General features: G+C 41.2%; 1 protein-coding gene across 1 annotated transcript in view; it reads right to left on the bottom strand.

The window, feature by feature from the left end:
• FIGLA (folliculogenesis specific bHLH transcription factor) overlaps positions 1-17,221 on the bottom strand; it is an 86,485-nt gene that overhangs the window by 46,114 nt on the left and 23,150 nt on the right. The window lies entirely within an intron of this gene.

The raw sequence follows: 17,221 nt of genomic DNA, 5'->3' as shown, positions 1-17,221 counted from the left end.
TCTCATATATAGGAACATCTGATGCATGTTTCTCAGAAATAAAGAGTTGCAGCCCCTTGCTAATGGTTGGGGGTCCTTTTAGAGCTTTCCTGAGTTCATTTATATGCAAGAATATTACTTCCTAGGATATTATAACTGAGCAAGAGAAAAGACTGAAGTGTTATGCTTGGTGTAATGTTTGCCTTGGCATATTGGACGTTCTTAGAGAGGACTGGTTGTCTAGAGAAAGGTGTAATACTAATTACCAGGATAATGATGACTGTGTATCTCCTTTTCCCACCCTCAAGAGAAACTCACACTTATAAAGCTAACTAAATTGGGGCACCTCAGTAGCTCAGTCAGTTAAGCACCCAACTCTTGACTTCAGCTCAGGTCATGATCTCACGGTGCATGAGTCCAAGCTCCGTGTTGGTCTCTGCACTGACAGTATGAGGCCTGCTTGGGATTCTCTCTCCTCGTCTCTCTCTGACCCTCCCCTGCTCTCTCCCTCTCAAATAAACTTATAAAAAACGATTAAAAAAATAAAGCTAAGTAAATTACTCCTATTACAAAAGATGTCTTTATTTTACCAACAAGTTTACTAAGAATTTCCTTTAACATTAACAGGGTAGCAAAGAGCTCAACCTACTCTCCAGTCTAAACAACCCCACATTCTTGAGACTTTCTTCATATGCACTACTTTCCATCTATAAGACCATGGTCTAGCAGACCATGTAGGCTGCTTTTTCCTGAACCCCAGCTACTTGTCATCATAGGTTGTAAGGGTGAAAAACAACACAGCGCAATACTCTTGAAACTGACCAACATGGAGTAAGCTTAGGAAAGGAATACATCTTGGAGCTTGAAGGTTGTGTTGTCAATGTATCCTATAGGTTATCAGAAATTCAGGGGTGAAAATAAAGAATCCCTGCTTTGCACAAGGATGCACAAGACACAATGTCTTTGTAAGGTGCATCACAATATTATAATTATCAGACACAAATATTTTTAGCATTTTAAATGCATATAGCCCTTGCCAAAAATGGTTTGAGAATGCAAAAGAGACTATAAATTCTGGAAGATGCACAGAATTGGACGTTGACTTATGGACATTTGCAATATAATTTGTGCTTAGCAAGGACACCAAAACCTTAAAATAACATCTCCATAATTCTCTAAGTATATCACTAGCCCTATTGACAACCATATTTACAACAAAGGAGAAAAATAAACCAAAAGAGTAAATTGGGTTTTTAAACTGTTCATCTATGTAGCATTACCTAGAAATAAGTTTTCCTCATCTAAATAATGAGATTAATAATACTTGACCTTATACAATTGTTGCGATTAGAGTTTTAATAATAAATACAAAAACACAGCACTGTCTTAGCCCAAGCTGCCATAACAAAATACTATAGGCTGGGTAACTTATAAGCAACAGAAATTTATTTCTCACAGTTCTGGAGGCTGGGAAGTCCAAGATCAAGGCACCAGCAGATTTGGTGTCTGGTGAGAGCCTGCTTTCCAGTTTATAGACCACTGTCTTCTCACTGTCCTCACATAGCAGAAGGGGCAAGGGAGATCTCTGAGGTCTCTTTTATTTATTTATTTTTTAAATGTTCATTTTTGAGACAGAGAGAGAGAGAGAGGAGAGAGAGAGAGAGGAGAGAGAGAGAGAGAGGAGAGAGAGAACGAGTAGGGGAGGGGCAGAGAGAGAGGGAGACACAGAATCTGAAGCAGGCTCCAGGTTCCATGCTGTCAGCACAGAGCCCGAAGCGGGGCCTGAACCCACGAATCATGAGATCATGACCGAGCCAAAGTCAGATGCTTAACCAACTGAGCCACCCAGGCACCCCTCTGAGATCTCTTTTATAATGTCATTAATCTCATTATTGCAGAGCCCTCATGACTTAATCATCTCCAAAGGCGCCACCTCCAAATACCATTGTATTAGGGATTAGATTTCAATGTATGAATTCTGGAGAGACATTAACATTCAGTCTATAAAAAATCATTAACACAGCCTGATATGTAGAAAGTGCTCAATAAATTTTAGCTACTACTATTATGATGGAGCCAAGTGAAAGATTTGGGATATGTTTTAGAGAATTAAGCCAATTGAATTTGCTGATAGATTGGATGGGAAAGTGAAGAAAATAGAGAAACCAAGAAAAATTCCAAGATTTTTGGTATGAACAACTGGGAAGATAATGTAATACAGAAAAAAGTGGGTTTGAGGGAAGAAATTAAGACTCTGTTAGGGTTGTTAGGCTTGATCTGAGTTACCTGTAAGACGTCCATGTAGAAACGTCAAGGAGGCAGTTGGGAATGCAAGTCTGTAGCCTCACTGCTCAGCACCATTCAAAATAAGATCCCAAGACCAGCAGCCTCAGCATCACCCAGGAACTTGTTGGAAATACAGAATCTTAAGCCCTACCTCAGATCATTGGAATCAGAGTGTGCATTTTAACAAGATTCCCAAGTGATCTGTATGCACAATAAAGACTAAGTAGCACTAAGCTAGAGTTCTCAGAAAAAAGAGACCAGATGTAGCTTTAGACCAGAATCTAAAGCTAAGGCCTGGAAAAGCTCCCCTGGGGGAAGCGAGAATAGGAGGCCCAGGGTAGAGTCATGGGACTCTCCCACATTCAGAGGTCTAGTAGAGGTAAATGGAACTCCACAGAGGAAGAAAGAGAAACAGCCAGTGAGGCAAGGGAAAACCAGGAGAGTGAAGGGTACCAGAAAGCCAGACAACAAAATATTTCAAGAAGAGGTCCACTGTGTTGACAGCTGCTGATAGGTCAGTAAGATAAGAATAGAGAAGAGACCATTAGACTTGGTAATAAGGAGGTCACTAATGACCTTGACAAGAGCAGCCTCAGTAGCAGAGAGGGGACAAAAGCCCATGTGTAGACAGTGGGGAAGAGAAAGTGAGGCAGTGAGCAAGGCAGTTCTTGCAAGGAGTTTTGCTGAGAACATAAAGAGAGAAATGGGGTAGTAGCAGGGATACTTAGGTAGGAGATACTAGAGCATGCCTGAATGCCAATGGGGATGTTGAAAGGCGGTGGGGGGGGGGGGTAGGGAGGAGCTGACAATGCAGAAAAAAGAATGACCAATTGCTGGAGTGGTGGTTTTGAGAAGATACGAGGAAAGGGGGCCCAGATCCCAGAGAAAGGATGGTGCCTAATAAAAGCAGGACCACTCAGCTCATTGCTTCTGTCTTTCAATGAAATTGGAGGCACCTAGCAAGATGTGTGGGAGTGGGAGGAGAGGATATTTTTTTTAAAAGAGGAGTGAAATACTCATTTTGGAGAGTGGGAAAGTGAATGTCTCAGGATTACCACGTAGTACAGAGTCCTTTTTTGAGATTTTTGGCCAGGCATTGAAGAAAACCCACACTTTCCTATAACATGCTTCATTCCCCGCCCCCCCAAATGTCCTGTTCTAATGCGTAAGCATGAATTATGAAAAAGTACATCTTCTCCGTCAATCCTTATTTTTCCTGTGGCAGTTTATTATGTTAAAGGTCACCATCAGCAGAGCAAGTCTAGACAAGAGAGTCATCTCAGAGCCACAGGAAGATGGTGATATGGAAGGACAGAAGCCTTCTGTCCCCTCCATGAGATGCATGGCTGGGGGTAATGCAGGAATTAATGACATGAAAACACAAGATGTTTCAAGAAAGGAAGTTTTCCTTCTCTTCTCACAATGCCCCAAGAACTACTAGGAGATCTCTCATGAGACTAGCACTTTCATAAACAACACCATATACTGTTAATTGCCTTTAATTGAGTTTTGAACAAGCCCAAAGTCACTAATGCCTCCTTGGTTACTTTCCTTCCTCCTTGGAAGTCAAGCTCATTGAACAATCCCATAATTCTTTGCAGGATTCCCTAATCCAGCTACATGAAGCCCATTTCTGTGATCCAAAAATAAAAAATCCAAAGGCTCACTCTCCTCTGAGCTCACTGTTCTCTCACAGCACACATCCCACATACTCAGGGCCTTGGCACAGTGTAGATAGCCTCTGTATGACCTAAGGCCACTTCCTTCTATTTGGAAGCCCACGGCTCCCAACTGGACAGACTTCCCATCAGCCCCCTTGTGGCTATCCTCCATCACTCTTTCTTGGTCATTCCCCTCACTCACGGATGACTTCACCATCTTCCCCTGGGTCACTAGGCCTTCTGATTCCTGATGACTTCAACATTCATTCCCATGTGGTGATACACCCAACACCCAGCCTCACATTTCCTTGGCCTCTCATGCCAGCCATGTCTCCTTCTACCCCAGTCTCAGTCATCCACTCCCATGGTTATATACCCTAGATCTTGCTGCCGCCAATAAGTGCACCATTTCCAACATCTGGATTTTACATCCTCCTCCTTGACCATCTCCTTCTAGCCCATCTACTCTGATTCTCCAATGTCTCTGTGAACTTCTGCTTATTTTTTCACTATCTAGCCTCAAACGCCACTCTTCACATCCTTCCTTATCTTCCTTACATTAACTAGTTCCACTAGGTAATAATCCCCTTGCAAAATACCTCAAATTCCTCTTTTCCATTCTCCTCCACTGTTCTCACCTCAAAGAGCCCTACCTTTGGTCAAATGCTACAAGGCCTTGCTTCCAGTATACATTTGAATAGTTGACCTTTGCACACAGCTGTGCAAACTAGACTTATTTCAAAACTCTCTCTACACCTTTCAAATTATTTCTAAATATTACCAAACAGTCTGCCCTTCCTTGGTGTAGACTCTTCAAGGAGATTGTTTCCTACTTTCTCACCTCTCCTCAAATACCCACATTGGCCTCTTCTCTCTTACTAGAGTGTAATCTCCTAGTTCACAGAGGCATGCCCAGCACTTGGAACAGTAGATGGACATAGAGGGTGTTAAGTAAACACTTGTCAACTGACTAATTGATACTCATAGTCAAACCATAATAAATTTACCTACTACTGTGATAAATTATTCATTGTTGCTAATATACCTCAATTACATTAAACATTTTTATTGCTATAAAATGTACATAGCATAAAATTTATTATCTCAACCATTTAAAAAAATTTTTTTGAACATTTATTCCTTTTTTGAGAGACAGAGAGAGACAGTGAGTTGGGGAATGACAGAGAGAGAGGGAGACACAGAATTTAAAGCAGGCTCCAAGCTCTGAGCTGTCAGCACAGAGCCCGACACGGGGCTTGAACTCACAAACTGTGAGATCATGACTTGAGCTGAAGTCAGACACTTAACCCACTGAGCCACCCAGGTGCCCCAACCATCTTAATCATTTTTAAGTGTACCATCCATTCATAATGTTGTGTAACCATCACATCTCTAGATCTCTTTTCATCTTGTAAAACTGGAACTCTATACCCATTAAACATTAAGGCATTAGAAAATTTCCCCCACCCCAGACCCTGGCTACCACCATGTTACTTTCTGTTTCTATGATTTTGACTACTCTAAGTACCTCATATAAGTGAAATCATAGTGTATTTGTCTTCCTGCGACTGGCTTATTTCATTTAGTGATATCCTCAAGGTTCATCCTTATTACAGTATATGTCAGAATTTCCATATATATATATATGGAATATATATATATATATATATATATATATATATATATATATATAATATATATATATATATATATATTTTCACACCATGTTTTCCTTGTGGCCACTTGAGTTGCTTCTGTGTTTTAGCTATTGTGAAAATGCTGCTATGAACATGGGTATACAAATATCTCCTTGAGTCCCTATATCAATCAAATTTAAATACATTTTCTTGAACGTTTATGTAACTCTACTTTCCCTTCTGCCCAAAAATTAACACAAGGGGTGATCCGGGCCAAACATCTATTTTAAAGAAATATTTACTGAACTAAATGTATAAAGACCAGTACTTGGATTAAAAAAAAAATGGATCAATATTATAGCTGTTTTCCTCCTTTCCTCCATCACTTCCTAAGGGGGTAGTTCCTCATAATGTAAACCACAAAATCCTCCAGGGAAGAGCTCAAGAAGCAGCCTGGGTAGGAGGGAAGGATGAGATACCCTAGCTCCTGACTTCACCCCCTCCAGCCCTTCTATATTACCTTCCTCTTAGGCAACTCTCCCTACATCCCCCCATATGGCTCCTCCCCACCCCCATTATGCTTCTGCTCTCCCTTTGAGACTAAAGAAATGTCCCTTCCCCTGTTTGTTAGAATGGCAGAAACTTGCAGACATTTAAAAGACAAGAAACAACCAAAAAGATACTGTGGCATTCAAGCACATGAAAAGATGCTAGGAGTCACTGACATTAGGGAAATGCAAATTAACACCACAATGAGATACTACCCATATCTATCATAATAGCTAGAATTTAAAAAAACAAACTAGCAATACCAAGTTTAGAGCAACTAGAACTCATACATTGCTGGTGGGGATGCAAAATGGGGTACATTTTAGAACCAGTTTGGCAGTTTCTTACAAAGTTAAGAATACACTTACCATACTACGATGCAATCCCACTCCTAGGTACTTATTTACCCGAAAGAATGGAAATACACAAAAATCTGTAAGGCAATATGTACAGTGGCTTTATTCATAATCATCAAAAACTGGAAACAACCCAAATGTCTTTTAACGGGTAGATAGCTAAAGAAACTGGTATAGCCATCCAAAGAAATATTACGCAGCAATCAAAAGAAATAAACTGTTAATATTTGTAACAACATGGATTAATCTCAAAAAGATTATACAAAGTGAAAGAAGTTGGACACAAAAGACTACACTGCATGATCCCATTTATTGGACATTCTGGATAAGGCAAAACCAGATGGGTGGTTATCAAGGGCCATGGGTGGATGGCGGAGATTTACTACAAAGGGGCACATGGGAACTTTATTCTACCTTGATTGTGGTGGTTGTTACAAGAATGTCTATATTTGTCAAAATTCATAGAAAAATACATCTAAGAATAGTGAATTGTACTATATGATGTTTATTATAGCTCAATAAGCTTGACTTTAAAAAGCACAGCAAATAAATTAAAAAGTCACCTTCTTTTGCATAATATAGGGGACACAAAAGTAAATTATGTAAATTATACTAGCAACACAAACAGCATCAGAACAAATCATTTTTACAGAACTGGTTTCTGATCCTACAGAAGCAGCACTCTAGCCTTGAAAAAGCCCATATTTATATACTACCTTGCCTCGTACTCCTGTCAGGGTACCATCTGGGAGTTGGGCAGTCATTCATCCCAGGCCTCCTTGAACAGGGCAAAAGGACCTCACCCCAAATCCACAACCACCTGGGCCCTCTTACTGGCAGAAACAAAATGACTCATCCTGAAAGAGCCCACCCTTGCTGCCTCATCCACGTACCTCAGCCATACCACCTTACAGGCACAGAAGCAAAAATACCAGTAAACTGTGGGATGACATACCATGGTAATTACAAAACGAGACTGGAGACCTTTCTTTCTCAAACTCTAACTCTGAAAGACTATTTTAGCAGGTAAAAGGTAATGGAGAACCTCAAATAGGAGAGACACCAAAGTAGTTAAAGATCAGCATGTGGACTTGCTCCGCAAATAGAAACGCTGCTTTCTTGGCTTTGCTCCTCATTTCCCAACAGACTTGACCTTTCTGGGGATGCACCCATCCATCCATAAAATCCTGATGAACCCAACTCAGCAATAGAAACAAGGCTCCTTTGCATAAATAAGCTAGAGATCTGCTTTATAACATTGTCTACTTAATTAAGTATTGCTTCCTGGATGTCCCAGTTGCAGAATCTATGGATTTTTATCCCATTGTTATAAATTAATAGATTTGTCCTTTAACAATACTCTCTAGCTATTTTCATTTTGTGTTTGAAGTTAACTAATGTTTAACATCATGGTTAAGATGAAAGGCTCCAATCTTAATAAAGCAGCAAAGAGTATAAAACAGTAGACATTTTTAATTATGGAAAAATTTGAAAATATGCAAAATTAGAGAGCATTCTATATAATGAACTCCAAGTACCCATCACCTAGCTTCAGAGTAGATTACAATTTTCCTGAGTGTCTGGGTCATGCCTCTTGTTCCAGTGTGATTATTAATAGCACCTCCGTTCACTCTAAAAAGTGCCAGTTTAGATAACAGATTATACCCAACCTCGACAATTAGTAATTTGTAGTCCATCCCAATCCACTCATATCCCAATAAAAAAGATTTTGAGATAAATCATAGAGGGTGTTATCATTTGATCCATAAATATAATAGACTTTGAAAAGCAGATTTTAATTCTTTGACATCCTTAATCTTGATAGATATTCAGTATAACAAGTACAGGCTTCAAACGGTTGGCAACAGTTTTCACAGCTTGTAACTTTAACAGTTAAGATATATAAAGCAGGAGCCCCCAAACTGTGTTCTGTCTCAATGATCATTGCTAAGGCTGAAAAATGAAGCAATAATCTCCAAATTCGATGGAAACATAGAGGCAACTGAAATTTCTTGTGCATCATAACTCCAGATTTACTTTCTGAACAAAGAACCTTTGGTACCCACAAATCCTTCCTTCTCAACCAGGTTTAAAAAAAAAAAAAGCTAGCAGTCCCTTTCCCTAGAGGATGCACACTGTTAGTGAGTTCACTAACTTTCTGTGTTAGTTCCTTACTTTCTGCATCTAAATCGAGTACTGGCAACTCTGACCTATGATCTCCCTAGCACCTGGGCAATAACTACAACCCAGGGTCCCTAGAGAAGCTTCTGTCTTCTCTTAGCCCTCATTTTATCCCGAGCTCTTTTAGACTATTAGCCAAACCCTTCTAATTTGCCATTTGCCCTTTTCTGAATAGAAACAACTGAGCTTGTTAGAACTGTACATAAGCTAAGAGTCATTCATCTTAGAGTGGAGTAGAAGGATGTTTCCGTATTTCTGCACTATTCTAGATGTGAGAAGATACTGGAATTGAGCTGATACGAACTGCACACATTTGAAGTCGTTTTCACAACAAAGAAGAGCAAACTTCACTAGAGTTTGAATTTAAATCATATCATTGCCACTAGTTTATTCTATTGCTACCATGCATGGCTTGATGAAAACTAATGACCGTGGCTTCTAATTCAAGATGGCAGGCCTAATCCCACCTATCCCTATGTTCCTCTCTCTCTCCTAAGTCTCCATTAAATTGATCATAAGGGAAGAAAAATGCACAACCCTACAATGACGGAGTAAAAGCAGGTGGTTATCAGAGGAGAGATTTCAACAACTTTCTGGAGGACAAAAAGCAGATGGAGAACTGGTGACTAATGTTGAAGCAAAAGAAGCCTCAGCCCAAATTTCAGGCAGAGGATGCTGGAGCCAAGGAAGCAGATGATCTGTGGCAGAGCCTTGAAGGTGTCCTATACTCTGATATGGCAGGCATGATAAAGGGCAAGAAGAAAAAAGAGACTGAATAAAGGGGTGCAAACTGCACATCTCCGTGGAGGAGCAGGCCCCCCCCCCCCCCAGCCACTTCTCCTGTGCTCAATCACAGGACACGGCCCTGGCCAGGCGCTCAGCTATAGATCCCTCTGTATCTCAGAGGGATCTGGAGGGGTCTGGAGGGATCTGGAGGGATCTGGAGGGGTCTTCACCTACAGGGGGTGAACCAGGGCAGCTGTGGTGGTGATGGTGTCCCCAGGGTCACTCTGTGAGTGTTTGCCACCTAGGGGCCCAAAGCCTGGAATATCCCCTGAAAAGGATATGAAATCCTAGCATATTACTTACTGTGCAGTGAACAATATCAACCCAGTTAATGAACAGTTTAAAAGTTTTCAGCTTTTAGAATCACCATAATTATAGACAAATCATAGATACCAACTATGGCCATGGAACAGAATGAATATTTTATCAACTTTGATAATGCAAAAGTAAAGGGAAGCTAGAGGGAAGGAGGAAGCAGGGCAAGAAGAGGCAGTAATAGCTTTATGTTATACACAGTAGAGAGTCAAATGACCTAGTCAATAGTCCATGGAATGAAAAATCAGATTTTAATAAATGCATTGTCTGGAGCAGCAGGGATGACGAGAGAAAGACAGTGAGGAGATGTAGGCATGATGTAAATAAATTACATCCTTGACTTTAATGGCAGAAGATCACTAGATGATGATTGAAGTTGATAAATTCAGAAACAGCAGTGTATGCATATTATTTTGAGATACAGAGGGAACTACAGCAGAATGGGAAACACAGCTAAAAGCAGTTTGCCAGTATGTAGATAAGGATTTGGGGTGGGGCAGGGATTGTTGCTTTCTGTTAGAAGCCCTTCAGTCCTGTCTGATTTATTAACTATGCATATGCATTGCCTTAAAAACAGTTTAAAAGGCGGGGGGAAGGAGAAGAAGAAAGAAAACTAACAGTACGACTTATGGAAACGCAAGAAAGGAAGTCTCATGCACAGCACAGCACGAACAAGCATGGAATGGGTTAAGCTGCATAACTATGGTAACAGATGTAGCTAATTTGGGACACAAATGAGGGTGTTGGAAAGATCTAAGAGAAATGTGGTGCTAAGAGGGAAGACGAATAAATTCTAAATAAAGGACTGTTGAGATAATCCGTATGGATGCTCTGCCATCTGACACAGTAGAGGAAGAAAGAACTGTACATGCCCTCACTTTTCGAGTATCTTTTCACCATAAATTTTTAAAATCAAAAGTCAAGAGATTCTTATATGGACTCCATGCTGAGTAAAGAAAGCAAACATAACGAAATTCATAATAAAATATGGGCTGAAAATCATGTCCCTTGTTAAGTGAAATTCTGTCTTCATAAAGTCCCTTTGCATTTCAAAGTTAAGTAACTTCACTTGCTCTTCGAGAAAAACAGTTTATAAATGACATTCAAATGCACACATATTGACCTTCCCTTCAATACAATGATTTGCAATGGAGTATATGCAGTTAAGTAACCCTTTCAAAATTCCACATAAAATAATCAAAGGAATAGAAAAATAGGAAGAAATCTGCATCACTTCTGGTTACTGGGAAGGCTGCCATCCATGTGGCAGAATCTGTGAAGAAACGGCATCTTTGCAATATCAACTCTTCCCATCCAGAAACATGACATTCGATTTCTGAAATAGTGGTGGCTCATATGTTCTGTGAAAACGTCCACTTCATCAAGATTTTCACGTTAGGATATAATAATGCATAGTGTTATGATTTCAAATCTTCTCTGCTTTGTTCCATATATCATTTCTAGTATTATTGTTTTTATCTTAATCAGGCTTGCTAGAAGTTTGTCTATTTGGTTGGCTTTCTGAAAGAAGCAACTTGCCAGATACAAAGTGGGGGGGCATGTAAGGTGGAGGAAAGAGGCTGAGAAAGAGTGGAAGCTGGTGGGGAGCTATGGAGAAGGGGCATGTCCAGAAAGATGCTTGGTCAGCCTACCTAAGAGGTGGAGTATGAAGGAAGAAGATGTAAAGCAGATCTAAGCAAGGAGTTTGGGCTTTATCCTGAAAGTAATGTTGAGATTTGCTTTGTTTCAGCAAGATCACTGTGGATTGATGGAGTTCAAGTTGGATGTAGGGAAGACAAATGGGAGGCTCTGGAGTAACCCAAAGTTCTACCCAGGAGCAGTGTGGCTGAAAAAACACAAACCCAAGCAAACTAGCCCAGGCAAGATGGAAGGCAACCTCATCAACATAGGAACCAAAATCTAGCTGGGCCTCATGGAAGCTGCTAGAACTGGAATCGCTGTGGCCACCTCAGGAAAACCAAGTGGCTTCTCTAAATTGGCGCGGGAAGTAGGGGGATGACCTATCACTATCATTGCATCATGTCTGTTTTGGTTTGTTGTTTTGTTTTGGGCTTGGCTTCTCTTTTTTTTTTTTCTTTTTTGGCCTCCTCACCCTGACTCCCTCTCTTATTTGGCCTAATATGGCCACCAGCTCTGAGATCCCAAGTCCTCACAGGTCCACACCTGGTTCAATCAGCTGTCTGTATGTGTTGGGGGGGGTGCATGGGGTAGAGGATGTCAAATGATCCTTAGGGCTGTCACTCATAAAAGCCAGAGGCATTTGCTATTTGGCTCGGTAAGTTTTTTTCATCCACTTCAAGGCTTGGCTCAGGGAAGACCATTCCAGATATCATATGGAGCACTGATATTTGTTCTCTGGCAACCACATCCTAAATTCCCTAGCCTCTGGGTCTTACCCAGGTTCCTTGTGGGGTGACATCCAAGTACCTTAGAGATACTTACTGCTGGGCCAGATGACATTTATTTATGTACTTATTTATCTTTATTTTCAGCTGTACCTGTTGGGGTGATTAGAACTGATATGGCTTGAAGCTGGCTATGTTAAAACCCCACTTTATCGGAGGCTCCCTCAGCACAAATCAAGATTGGGGGGGCCAGATACCCAAAGTGGAAGGTGCTGATAAAGTTCTTAGAGTCTTTTAATACCCCCACGATCTCCCAGACCACACCATAGCCCACTCAGGTTTGGTGCTTTGAGCCTGAGTATTATTCTAGGATTCAGCTGAGAGAACATTCCTTTTTCTGGGGAGTGCCCCTTATTGAATCATGGGCTGGTTGACGTTGGCTGGCACCATCTCTGCCATATCTTCTGGAGAGTCCTTGAAGAATCTGGGCCCACTGTTTGTTATCTCCCTCTTCTCTACAACTAAAATAGATCTGTCTTCCTTTGTTTGGCATGTCCTGGTTTTAGCACTAAATGTCCCCCATCCCAGGAAAGCCATCAGGGCCCTAAGTAATACTGCATCAAATATAACCTGTGTGTAACATAATACAATATAAATGCATATGTCTATGATATGTATACATCAAAAGGAAAACTATCAAAAACACAATTATAGTAGGAGACTGACATATTTCTTGTAATCTTTGACAGATCACTTAGGTACAAAGAAAAATAAAAATAGACTTGAATATAATCAATAAACTTGTTTTAATCTATACAATCCAACATTGTAGTGCACAGAGAATAGATAACATTGGCAAACCTCTCACATGTAGTTTATCATGGAAGATAGGCCTGGATGAATCTTTGCTGGAAGCTTGCCATTCCATAGGTGCTCTTTGAATTTGGGGGACTTTGCTGCTGTTGTTGTTGAAAACAGAGGCAGTTTTTGGTATTACTGTCTTAAAATTATTTCAGGCTAAAACTATGGCAGTCAAGGTATATAGAGTCAAATATTAGGGCTGCAATCTCTCTTCTAGAGAGTGAAAATTCTATTCCAAGAATCTTGGGTGTGTCCTTGCACACAGTGCAAAATGCTTAAACTAAACAATTATCTCTTTTGAAGAGAAAAATTTCCCATGGACCCAGGGTTGACCTACATCACTTTTATTAAATATGTGCACACATAAAGACCAGTTCTAAACACCTAGGCATTAATAGCTAGTTATATAACTAAAATACCAAAGCCAATTTACAAGCACATGTAATTATCAAACTTTAAAATGTCAAATTAATAAAATTAACTTTATACAACAGATAATATTGTTTTGCTAAGATTAAGACACCATTTGGGGCTTAACAGAAAGATCTAGTCTCAGGCCCAGTTACTACATGTTACCACTATCTGAATCCTGGCTTCAACAATACCAATGCAGACAACTCCTAAAGCATGTGTGCAAAACAATATTGATAACCTCAAAAATGTGTTTGCTACTTTAAGATAATCAGGTATCACAATTTAAAATTCTGCTAAAAACCACCCACCTAAGTGGGTGCCATTTCATACTAATAAAGATAATAATAATTGCTAACATTTATTGAACTTTACTGAAGACTTTACCAGTCTTTCACACATAATAGCTCTAATCCTTGTGATATCACTATGAAATCAATACCACATCTTTATCTCCATATTATCAAAAGAAGAAACTGAGAAACAGAGAGGTTGAGTTATTTGCCCAGGTTTCACAGCTAGTAAGTAGAAAAGTGAATTAGAAGTCAGTCTGGCTCCACCCAATCATTATGCCTAGTTACCTGTCTCATTGTTTTGGACGTAAGGTAGTTATCACAGGTCACTAAATCTGTATTGCATACAGATCTAACCCAATTATTGCTGAAATCAGCAACAGCAACTCTGTCATTGTGTTTTCACTACAACACCTGCTGCTAATAAATGGCTACAGCCCAGTCCATATGAGGGCGGAACCAGCATGAGAGCATCATTCCTTGCCAATATAGCACTAGTCCCAGGAGTTGTTCCTTTGAGTTTGACAAGCCTGTGCCCTGTGTGGGCTCACCCTTCTCTCCATGTGCCTCTAATTAAACTCCTCGCTGCCTCATGACCTGAGCTACCAGGCCTGCCCCTGGTTCACACGGGAAGATGCAGAGGCAAACAGAGGCCCCACCATGGGTTTTGGGGTTGCCATCAAGATAATCCAGAACACATTTTTATTGTTAAGATTATCACTGAAGAGGCAACTGGGTGGCTTAGTCGGTTAAGCGTCCGACTTTGGCTCAGTTCATGATCTCGTTGTTCATGAGTTCGAGCCCCGTGTCAGGCCCTGTGCTGACAGCTCAGAGCCTGAAGCCTGCTTCACATTCTGTGTGTGTGTCTCTCTCTCTGCCTTCCTCTGCTCATGCTCTGTCTCTCGCTCTTAAAATATATAATAAACATTACAAAAATATTATCACTGAAGTAAAACCGCTAATTTTAGAAAAGACACAGATCCCTCAAAATGTATATATTCTCAGAACCCCAGGGGTCTGAGAGCCCCAAGAAGTAATATGAGTGCACACCAAGGAACACTATAAAAACAGCAGTATGAAAACCTCCTTGTGGCTGACAAGGACATGATTGAAGACATCATTCCAAACACTGTAATATTTGCAAAAAGTTCCTTTCTGCTCTTAGAATCAAGAATTGTTGTGCTTCTCTTAACAAGTTTCTGTGTTTTATGTTCTAGATATGGGACATTTTGTTTCATGCTTTTTCTGCACAGCTCTCAGCACTATTTGTAATTATACATTCGTATATATACAAGGTTTTCTGATGAATGTCAGTTCCTTGCAATCATCTGTAACTGCTGTCAGAGCAGAGACCATGTCTGTCCCTGCACCTTGCACAGAGCCTGGTACATAGTAAGTCCTGAGTGTTTGTTAAGTGAACAAATGAGTGAATGAATCAATGAATAAATAGAACATATGAACCATGGATTGGTCAGGTCCCCTTTTTCCATGAAATGCTTGAAAGTTTAGTGCTGGATTTATTTCCCCGCTTAGCAAGTGTAGAGGGTCTCACACTTGTATTTTTGTATTAGCTTCATTCTTAATACCATTTTATACCTCTACCCTTAGTCTTGTTTTTTCTTTCTCATTTACTTCTAAGTTAGTCTCCCTTGCTATGATTTATGAAGCCCTGTAAATGGTCTTAAAATCCTTGTGATAAATATATTTATTGAAGTCTTTTATATATATACATATATATACATATTTAAAGCCTTAACACTAAACTTTCTCCCAACAAACATATTTGATCACCTGTAGGCTCTTAAGAATAGCTGTAATTTGCTAATTCCAGCACCTTACTAACATTTAAGGCAAATTCAACCCAAGCCTAGAAACAACATGTAGTGCGTCATTTCAGGCAGTGTTGTATATTCTGAATGTAACAGGCAGATTTCTAATAAGGCTAGGCAATTGGACAAGAAAGAATAAACGGCTTGCCACAAAAATGTATGGATTTGGGATCAAGGGATGATTTATCTCTAGTGGTTCTCCAAAATATATTGAAATTATAATAATAAAAGGTTTGCTATTGGGGGTGGGGAGATGAGCAGCAGGAAGAGACAGGGAGGCAGGGCTGGGCATGATCTTGGTCCATATGCACTGACAAAAGTCTGATCACCTTACAGAATGAAGGTAGAATGCTATAATCCAAATATCCAACAGTCTAAACCCCTTTGTAAAGTCGGTAGCATGTGCTATTCATAGGCTTGCGGCTGGAGTGACTTGCAAGTCTGAAACTTCAGTTTCTGCTCTGCTCTCACTCTTTTAAAGTACTTTCACTTCATATGTGGACCATTTTTCATTTCTCAAAAATGAAATCCAATGTTTAAATCCATTTAACAAAGACACCCCTTGCTGCACAAGTTAAACATGCATCCCATGTACCTCAACTAGACCCACACACTAGGCGTGAAAGGAGGTGGGTCTGCCCTCTCCAATCACTTCCTCCCATCAGGGCATCAGACCAACCCCTCCTTGGGGCTTAGTCAGGAAGCACAAGATGTCCATTTAACAAACTGAGACTTGATTTCTATTATTTATAAGGCTCATTTGAGTCAGTTGAACCTTAGATGACAAACAGCAAGAGGGAAGAGTGGGTGTAAAGAAACAGATGAGTAATAATCATGTATCACAGATACATAACAATTTTTAAAAGAATTTGATAGGGTGTGGGCTGGGGCTTCCCCCCCCCCCCCTTCCCTTCTGTCTCCCTCTCTCTCTCTCTCTCCTGGGGCTTTCTGTCTTTCTCTTTCTCTTTGGCAAGGGGTGGAGATTACAGAAGAAAAGGAAGGGGGAGAAAAAGCAAGACAATAGGCTAGACAGAGCGCCTGATCGGCATCCTAAAGCAGTATGCCCCGCCCCACCCCCCAACACCTGGTAGCTCAGTGGTCGCGATTTCAAAACTGGCAGACGCTCCCCCATCCTCCCCACTCCACCCCCACCTCCCCGAGCCTGGGTGGCCTCCAAGCCGGAGGCGGGAGGAGAGGGAAGGCAGAAAAAAGAGAGGGGAGGGAAGATGGAAGCTAAGAGAGGAGGAACAGACTGGCAAGACCTCTTGGGGGCAGTGGCTTTTTACCCCTCCAAAGTGGTGGAGTCGCACAAAAATCCAAGTCCAATGGGGTCCACTCACGTGCCAGCTCCCCTGCTCCAAATGCAGGCGGCTGCCGACACCGACACCGCGCCTGCTGGCCCCGCAGCTGCGGCACAATGCCCCGCCTCGAGCCTTAGCTACGCCCGGGGGAACGCGCCCAGCCCGCCGAGCACCCCGCACGGCTCCCCGGGAGGGCGTCGGCTGAGCAGGAAGGGAAGGGAGGGGCGGCCCCCGCGAGGCAACAACGCTTGCCACCCGCCAGCCCGGACCCCAGAAGAAAGCCCCACCTGTCAGGCGTGGCGCTCGGAGCGAGGGCATCCAACCATCCTCATGCAGAGGCCAACGCCAGTTAGCCCCGCTTTCCAAACAACCTCCAACGTTACATCGTCAACAGAAACCTTTAGGCATGA

This window comes from Puma concolor, chromosome A3 (assembly GCF_028749965.1).
Source record: "Puma concolor isolate L17-30 chromosome A3, mPumCon1.1.hap2, whole genome shotgun sequence".
In the NCBI taxonomy this organism is placed as follows: Eukaryota; Metazoa; Chordata; class Mammalia; order Carnivora; family Felidae; genus Puma; species Puma concolor.
The sequence above is the reverse complement of the archived record's forward strand: the minus strand, read 5'-3'. Positions and strand labels throughout refer to the sequence as shown.